Below are 9748 nucleotides of genomic sequence, written 5' to 3' on the forward strand. Positions count from 1 at the left end.
TGTGCAAAGCACTGTTCTAAGCTCTGTACTTTCCCAGGCATGTAATACAGTGCTCTGCCCAGAGTAAGCACTTAATAAAAATGACTGAATCCGTGAATTTTTCTAAAAAAGTTTAGCCCGTATCTCTCCCTACCTCAAAATCCTCCGGTGGTTGTCCCTACACCTCCACATTGAACAGGAACTCCTTGTTTCTGTTTACTGTTGCATCGTACTTTCCCAAGCACTTAATACAGAGCCCTGCACACTGTAAGTGCTCAGTAAGTATGATTGATTGACTGACTGACTTACCATTGCCTTGGGAACTCAACCAGTTCTCCCTTTCCTCCCTAACATTGCTAATCTTCTACTACACTCCAACCCAAGCAATCCATTCCTCTAAAACCAACCTAATTTCTGTACCTCAGTCTCATCTATCCTGCCATCAACCCCTTTCCCACATCTTGCCTCTGGCCTGGAACTCAGTCGGCCTTCATATATGACAGTCTATCACTCTCCCCCCGTCCCAAACCCTCCAAACTCTCAACTCCTCCGGGAGGATTTTACAAATTAAGCCCTTCATCTCCAGTATCCACCAACCACGTCAATTTTATGTCGCCTTTAAAGCACTTTTATACTTAACCATCTCCACAATATACATATAAATATTCTTATATTTCACTATGTCCCCTACCCCAAATCTATTTTCATGTTCATCTCCCCTTGTAGAGTGTAAGCTCCCTGTGGGTAAGGATCTTGTTATTAATTCTGCTGTACTGTACTTTCCCAAGCAGGTAATTCAGCATTCTGCCCATGGTAAGCACTCTGTGAATATCACTGATTCATGTCAACCTCTGCACTGTACTCTCCCAATCCCTTGCAGAAAGCTTCTGAAAACAAGAAGGTTTAAATAAAATGATGAAATGATCAAGATGACACTACAATCAGAAAATGGAACTAGAAAAATGATTTCCATGAGTTTATCTCTGAACAACTCTCCATATATTGTTCAAAGTGTGAGAAAGCAAAGTTGGAAGAAGAGATGCTATGGCCAGGATTAATAAAGAATAACTTAATTTTTTTTTTATTATACAAGTGATTCCATTCCTGAGACTTGGAGCATTTCTCTCATCAAGGCATTATTTGGCTGTAAAGTCTAAAGATGAGGTAAAGAGCAATTTTTAGCCAGTCAAGATGAATTTAAGATATATTTCTCCCAATAAGATCATTTTTAGGAGAATGTTCAGAAAGGAAAAAATGTGATGATTTGGGCCACCCATTTCATGACAAATACATTGCCCCAATTAGATCATTTGGCATGTTACGTAATTTATCATGGCTTGAGGATATTTTTCTTTCTCATGTTAATTCTCCATAATTTTTCAAGGTTTAACTTTGGCTACGGTATGAATTATTTACATGAGGGACTGTTGACAATGGTATAATGGAACAAAATTTCTAATGGAATTAACATCAGCACTTATTTACTCTGCATTCAATCACACAGTTTCCTCAATTTCACAAGTCACTAGCTCTGCTTCCATACCTTTTTCCAATTACCTGCTGGCATAATAATAATAATGATGGCATTTATTAAGCGCTTACTATGTGCAAAGCACTGTACTGCTGATTATGCCTTCCAAACTGTTCAAACCTCCTTAGTGAGGTTTGAAATCCTTATTTTGCCCTTTAATTCAAGGACTTCACATCGATGATTTCCAATAATTATAAATTCTGTTGTAAGCCATTACAAATATGCAAAGCCTTGTTTCCTGGATGAAACTCAGGTAATATTTAAAGGAAAATTCCCCCGGACAAGGAGAGAAAGGAAAGCACACATACCTATTCTGAGGAGGCTGGTTCCTTAGCAGAGAATCAGGGAAGCACCCGAAGGAGAGAAGCAGAAACCTGTGATCTGGGAACTAAGTAGAGGTTTTAGGTCTCCACCGATCCTGTATAGCGATCCCAGAGACACACATGGAGAGAGATGTAACTTGACGACTTCGGCCAAATGCCATGTGTTGAATGTGAATAGAGACTAGAAAATACGATAATTTGAGCTCAATAATGTTCCAAACACAACCACACAGGAAATTCACACACTGATGCTATTATTGGCTTCAGCAATCTATTGAACACCCCTAAGCTAGGGTGTCCTTTCATCACTGTGGCCTAAAGTCACATGGAGCAACTCAATGAGTTTATGTCATCGACAAATCAGGTTTATTTAAATCCTCAAATGGTCATGAGATATTCTGAACGCACAAGCATAAACCACCAGGAAGAATTTATGTATGGATAGAGTAAGCGCTTAATAAATGCCATTATTATTATTATTTTTATTCTCTGGGCCTCAGTTACCTTATCTGGAAAATGGGGATTAAGACTGTGAGCCCTCCGTGGGACAACCTGATCACCTTGTAACCTCTCCAGCGCTTAGAACAGTGCTCTGCACAGAGTAAGTGCTTAATAAATGCCATTATCATTATTATTATTATGTATTTATATATAAGTTCGTATATACATATATAAGTATATATACATAAATACAAATATTATTCATTCAATTGTATTTATTGAGTGCAGAATACTGAACTAAGCGCTTGGAAAGTACAATTTGGCAACAGATAGAAACAATCCCTACCCAACAATGGGCTCATAGTCTAGAGGGGGAGACAGACAACAAAACAAAACAAGTACACAGGCATCAATACCATCAAAATAGATGAATAGAATTATAGATATATGCACATCATTAATAAAATACAGTGATAAATATGTACAAATATACACAGGTGCTGTGGGGAGGGGAAGGGGGTAGGGCAGAGAGAGGGAATGGGGTGATGGGGAGGGGAGGAGAAGCAGAGAAAAGGGGGGGGCTCAGTCTGGGAAAGCTTCCTGGAGGAGGTGAGCTCTCAGTAGGGCTTTGAAGAGGGGAAGAGAGCTAATTTGGCAGATGTGAGGAGGGAGGCCATTCCAGACCAGAGGTAGGACATGGGCCGGGGGTCGACGGCAGAACAGGCGAGAATGAGGTACAGTGAGGAGGTTAGCGGCAGAGAAGCAGAGTGTGCAGGCTGGGCTGTAGAAGGAAAGAAGGGAGATGAGATAGGAGCGGGTGAAGTGATGGAGAGCTTTGAAGCCAATAGTGAGGAGTTTTTGTTTCATGCGAAGGTTGATAGGCAACCATTGAGGAAGGGGACCTCAAATTTTACACACAAACGTTTAGTAAATCAATGATCTCCCTGCCAAGTGGCTCAGGCCACATCTTCAAACGCTGAGGGATCAATTTTGGAAACCAAATTCCAATGCGTGAAAGGTTTCAGGTTGGCAGATTTTAATAGGTCTCAGTGTTCTTCAAGATCATTCATTCATTCAATCGTATTTATTTATTGAGCGCTTATTGTGTGCAGAGCTCTGTACTAAGCGCTTGGGAAGTACAAGTTGGCAACATATAGAGATGGTCCCTACCCAACAGCGGGCTCACAGTCTAGAAGGGGGAGACAGACAAAAAAAAAAAAAAAAAAAAAAATATTCACAAAATAAAATAAATAGAATAGTAAATATGTACAAGTAAAATAGAGTAATAAGATCCTTATTCTTTCAAGAGCGTTAAGTTTTTCAAACTCAGTGAAAAAAATCTGAATTAATTGTAACAGCTGCTGTTTCTTTTTCTTTTAAAAGCATCCCAGGATAATCCCTTCTGTCTATCTTTGCCCCCCATTTGAACCTTTCAATCTATTAAGTTCTTCTTCAGCTGCAATCATAAATTCACCTATTTTCCCAGTAGTGGATGCCAGACTTTATAATTTCAAGCGTTCTATTGGTGGTGTAGAAACCATAATTGCTTCTTTGTATGTTTTAGCATCTTACAAAGATATTTTGAATTGTGAAAATTCAATGAGGTCTTCAATGGAAAGCAATTCTTCTAAATTCATTCATTCATTCAATTGTATTTATTGAGCACTTACTGTGTGCAGAGCACTGTACTAAGCGCTTGGGAAGTACAAGTTGGCAACATATAGAGACAGTCCCTACCCAACAGTGGGCTCACAGTCTAGAATGCAATGTTAATTCCCTTTTACCATCTGCTTTCACTAGTCACGCATTTGTGCATTTTCTGCTCAGAGGTCTCTCTAATATTTTGAAAATAAGACATCTGGTGACAGACTTTTTCCTATGATCCAGTTATTGTGGATTATTTAATTCACCCCGCACACAGAACACAGCCTGAATGGGACCATATGTGAGCAAAGTTTTATCCCAGGCATGGTAGAATCATGGTGTGATTACAACCATGCTATGCCAGTATTAGTATCCTGTTTCCACAAATACCCATTCTCCTCTCAGTTTCTAAATTCCTTGACACAAATAGAGCACTGAATGGCAAATATGAGTCCTGGGACAGAATTTGGTATTAACAGATTGTCCTGCTTTTCCAGAGGTGATTTTTTTCCCTAGGGAGAGATGAATCCATAGAGCAGAGAAAAACAGAAGGATGAAAGGAAAAGAGAAACAACAGGGTTTAGTGGAAGGAACACAGGATTGGGAGTCAGAGGACGTGGGTTCTAATCCCAACTCTGTCACTTATCTCCTGTGTGACTTTGGGCAAGCCACTCAGCTTCTCTTTACTTCAGTTGCCCCATCTGTAAAATGGGGATTAACACTGTGAACCCCACTTGGGGCAACTTGATTACTTTGTATCTACCTCAGTACTTAGAATGCATTTCTTCATTCTGGGCATGTCCAAAGTGTTTTGCAGTAATGCCATAAGCCCCTACAAGAGCAGAGAGTGATGAGAAAGAGTGGAGGAAAATATACTGTCCCTTATGAATGATGGAGCTCAAAGGAATGTGTTGAATTTGAATCGTTCCATCCCCATGGATCCAGAATCTGAATAGAGGAGGTTTGTCTCTCCTTCAGGGGGAACGCTGTTTCATTCCACAATGCATTTGGCCCATTTAGACTTGGATGAAAAATCGATGGTATTTACTGAGTGCCCATGAACTGGAGACATGGGAGTAGAATAGAGTAGAATAGGTGGACATGATCCTTGCCCTCAAGGAGTTTATAATCTAGGAGGGAGATAGACTTTAAAATAGTAATCATGTCTCCAAGTGCTTAGTACAGTGCTCTGCACACACTAAGCACTCAATAAATATGATTATATGATTGAATAACACAAACCAACTGAATATTACGATGTGTACAGAAGAGCTGATAAGGTGGGAGGTAAGAAAATCCCTCTAGACTGTAAGCTTGTGTGAGTAGGGAATGTGTCTGTTTATTTTTCTCTTGTACCCTCCCAAGCGCTTAGTACAGTGTTCGGCACACTGTAAGCGCTCAATAAATACTTTTGAATGAATGAATGAATGAATAGTGCTTGGCACATAAGAGCTTAACAAATACCGTAATAATAATAATTAAAGAAGAGAAGAGACAAGAAGGGGAGGAAAGGAATTATTTTGAATGGTTATATGTAGCCCTAGGGAGAACCATATTTCTAACCCACATTCTTCTAACCTTATTCCAAAGATGTTACAATGAGAAATTGAGTAACACTTGGAAAATTACACCGTATACTGTAATGAGATTGGGATGTTGACTTACCCTGATTTAGCCTAGGTAGTAATGGATTTTGGTATTTTCAAAAAAGTTCTCATTAGCTTGTTATGTTATTCAATGGTATTTATTAAGCACTATGTGATAATCACTGGGGGAGAGCCAGGTTTATCCGAGGGGCCGCAGTCCCTATCCTAAACAGGGCTCACAATCTGTATTTCTTCTACTGTCCTGGATAAATTGCATAAGCTTCTTTACACTGAAACCACTTGAAATGCAAAGACTTTGTATGCAGGTCATACGTGCCCAAGTGCTGGTTTAGCTCAAGATCAGCAGTATTCCGGAACAGGTAATTTGATCAGAAACTTTATGTCAATAGTAATAATAATGATGACAATAATGATAATGACTGCACTTCTAATGGTAAAACAACTTCTTACTCCTTTGCCCTGCCTTTAAAAGCCTTTTTGTTCCAGTAATGATAATGACTGCACTTTTAATGGTAAAACAACTTCTTACTCCTTTGCCCTGCCTTTAAAAGACCTTTTGTTCCAGTTATCAAGGATGAAGGAGAAAAGCACATTGGATGTTGTTGGATGTTATCTGCCCATTGTGGTCAGGGATTATCTCTCTTGATTGCTGAATTGTACTTGCTTAGTGCTAGGTAGTACAGTGCTCTGCATACAGTAAGCACTCAATAAGTACGATTCAATGAATGAAGGAATGAATCTGGCTGGAATCTTATATCAACCTGAAAAGCACTTAGTACAGTGCTGTGCACACAGTAAGTGCTCAATAAATATGATTGATTGATTGATTGAAAAGGGTGGTCAGTCTGACTGTGAAAGATCTTAAGGTAATAATAATAATAATAATAATAATAATAATAATAATAATAATAGCATTTATTAAGCACTTACTACGTGCAAAGCACTGTTCTAACCGCTGGGGAGGTTCCAAAGTGATCAGGTTGTCCCGGGGGGGCTCACAGTCTTAAGCCCCATTTTACAGATGAGGTAACTGAGGCCCAGAGAAGTGAAGTGACTTGCCCAAAGTCACACAGCTGACAATTGGCGGAGCCGGGATTTGAACCCATGACCTCTGACTCCAAAGCCCGTGCTCTTTCCACTGAGCCACGTAATGATTTGTCTATAGAAATACCTTTCTAATAAAGTAGTTTTTCCTGCTGAAATTCAACCCTGGAAACTCCTGAACTTCCTACATAAGCAGGGAGAATGAAGTGCAAATTCAGCCCCCACTCTTTATTCATCTCTCATCTCTGCAGAAAGGTGCAAAATAGGAGAGTTTATCTTTTAGTACACTGGGAAGCCAAACCTGCAAAAAGCTTTTGGCTGTATTTAATAATAATAGTAATAATAATAATGGCGTTTGTTAAGCACCTACTATGGGCAAAGCACGGTTCTAAGCCCTGGGGTAGATATAAGGTAATCAGGTTGTCCCACGTGGGGCTCACAGTCTTCATCCCCATTTTATGGATGAGGTAACTGAGGCTCAGAGAAGTGAAGTTAAGAAGTTAAAAGAAGCAGCGTGGCTCAGTGGAAAGAGCACGGGCTTTGGAGTCAGAGGTCATGGGTTCAAATCCTGGTTCCACCAATTGCCAGCTGTGTGACTTTGGCCAAGTCTCTTTACTTCTCTGAGCCCCACTTCCCTCATCTGTAAAATGGGGATGATGAGTGTGAGCCCCCTGTGGGATAACCTGATCACCTTGTAACCTCCCCAGCACTTAGAACAGTGCTTTGCACATAGTAAGTGCTTAATAAATGCTATTATTATTATTATTATTATTATTATTATTATTATTATTATGTGACTTGCCCAAGGTCACCCAGCAGACAAGTGGTGGAACCGGCATTAGAACTCCCAAGCCCATGCTCTTTCCAATGAGCCACACTGCTTCTTTCCTTTTCTTTAAGGCCAGTGGGTAATTTATCTCTTTAACCATATACTTTCATCAAAGAGGGAAGCCGTGACAGAGAGAAAGACAGAAAGATATAGATTTTGGATATAGTGGAATAAGACTGTTTTTAGTTTCAAGTTCTAAACATGGAAAAATATGACTCAGTAGGGCAGTCCTCACTAACTTCTGTCTAAGCCTCTTTCTCTCTAATGTTGAATACATAGGGACTTCTTTCTCCCATAGGGATGTCCCAATCTCAGGAAAATATGTTATCTGACAGGAGAAGCAGCATGAATCAGTGGAAAGAGCACGGGCTTTGGAGTCATAGGTCATGGTTTCAAATCCTGGCTCCGCCAATTGTCACCTGTGTGACTTTGGGCAAGTCACTTAATGTCTCTTTGCCTCAGTTCCCTCATCTGTAAAAATGGGGACTAAGACTGGGAGCCCCCCACCGTGGGACAACCTGATCACCTGATAACCTCCCTAGCACTTAGAACAGTGCATTGCACATAATAAGTGCTTAATAAATGCCATCATTAGTATTATTATAAGACTTGAGGATTTGGTATTCGTTAGTAATGTTTCGAGTCCGGAGTGTCATGCAGATATATTAATAGAAATAGCACTAGGTGGCCATTGTTGTGTTTTGAATGCTGACATTTCCATGCACATCTAACCATCGCCTCTAATGGTGTCAGAATTGTGGTGAATACACCCACCCACCGTACAAAAAACTTTTCCATTGAGGGAGAAAAAGCAGCAGCAGCAGCATTAGCAAATCAGGCTCCTGCACAGAGTAAGAGTTATCTGAAATCTCTAGCCCCAGAGCCATTGGTAGGGAGAAAATCTATAATCTAACAGCCATCACGAGGGGCTTTTGTTGAAGGATTTTGGGCAAAGTACGCCCTTGCTGTCTGAGAAGAAAAAGGTAGACCTGGAGAATGAGAGGATGGAGCCTGACTTCTTTTGCACAGGATTGGAGTGGGTGAGAACATTTTCCGGACTCGAAACATTATTGATGAAAACCAAATCCTCCAGTCTTATAATAATAATGATGATGGCATTTATTAAGCACTTCTGTTATTTATTTATTAAGCTTCTGTTTTACCAGGATGGGTGTTCTCCTATAAAACCAAGAAGAAACATCCCTTGGATGGATGATATTATCAACTCGATCTCATCGTGCAAAGAAGGAAGAAGAGAGAGATAAATGCTGCCCATGTTTTGGGAAACACAAGACCTGGATTTAGGAGACTTCAATTGAAAGCAAGATAAACTTTGTCGTGACGGGTGAAAACTGGACTCCAGATGAAGCAGAATGTCTACACAACTATTCAGCTGTGTGGTTTCCAAACTTTTCTACGGTTGTGAGTTCCCGAACACCCTCCTGATGCTGCATAAGAAGCCTTAGGTTTTCCATCAATATCAAGTTATAAGACAAGATCACTAGCGAAGAAGTCCAGCAAAGAGTCTGTCTCAGCATTGGAGCTATATTCACCTTAAAACTGTTCTTTTGTGGTGATCTGCAATTTGGGATTTCCAAAAGCAGAATGAACAGAGGAGTCATTTACTGATCCAGTAAAACACAATTTCACGTAATGCTGGGTTTCAGCTGAAACTGAGAAGCAGTAGGGGCAGCACAGCAGAATGAAATCAAGAAAGGAGCAGCTCTTTTTCTCCATAAGCTCTCAGAAAATACAAAAAGACCAAATTCTAAAAATGAAAAGACTCCAGGTGCTGGAAACAACAAACTACAGCAAAACAACCATGCCTTGTGGTTAAGCAGTGGTTTCTGAAATAGACTTTGTGACCACACGGGAACTCGTATGTGAATTTAAACAACAATATAGTTACATTATATGTAACATAATTCTTCATATGAATTTATTAATGAATTTCCTAACCTAAACTCTTTCTGTGAAAGGGGAGAATTTGCATTTGTGATATTGTTTGATAGTCCTGAAAGTTGTAGTCCTTTTGTAAGTTGGGAGGAAAGCTAACCAAGAAAGATTTACCACTTATCCTTCAGCTGCCTTTTTGAAATCTTGATGGGATGATAGTCTGGGAATCCATGAAGATTTGAAATCATCAGCAGAACCCTCAGTTTGAAGAGATAAAGAGAAGTCGCAGATCCTTCCAGTATGTCTGCTCCAAGCAACAAGAGGGAATACAGCAGCCTAGCCTCTTGGCCTGAAACCACACAGAAAGGCTCAGACACAGACACAGACACAGACACAGACAGAATGCAGACCCAACTTGCCCCGCTGCTCAGCCCTAAGAGCAAAGGGCCTTTTT

This window comes from Tachyglossus aculeatus, chromosome 17 (assembly GCF_015852505.1).
Source record: "Tachyglossus aculeatus isolate mTacAcu1 chromosome 17, mTacAcu1.pri, whole genome shotgun sequence".
Lineage (NCBI taxonomy): Eukaryota > Metazoa > Chordata > Mammalia > Monotremata > Tachyglossidae > Tachyglossus > Tachyglossus aculeatus.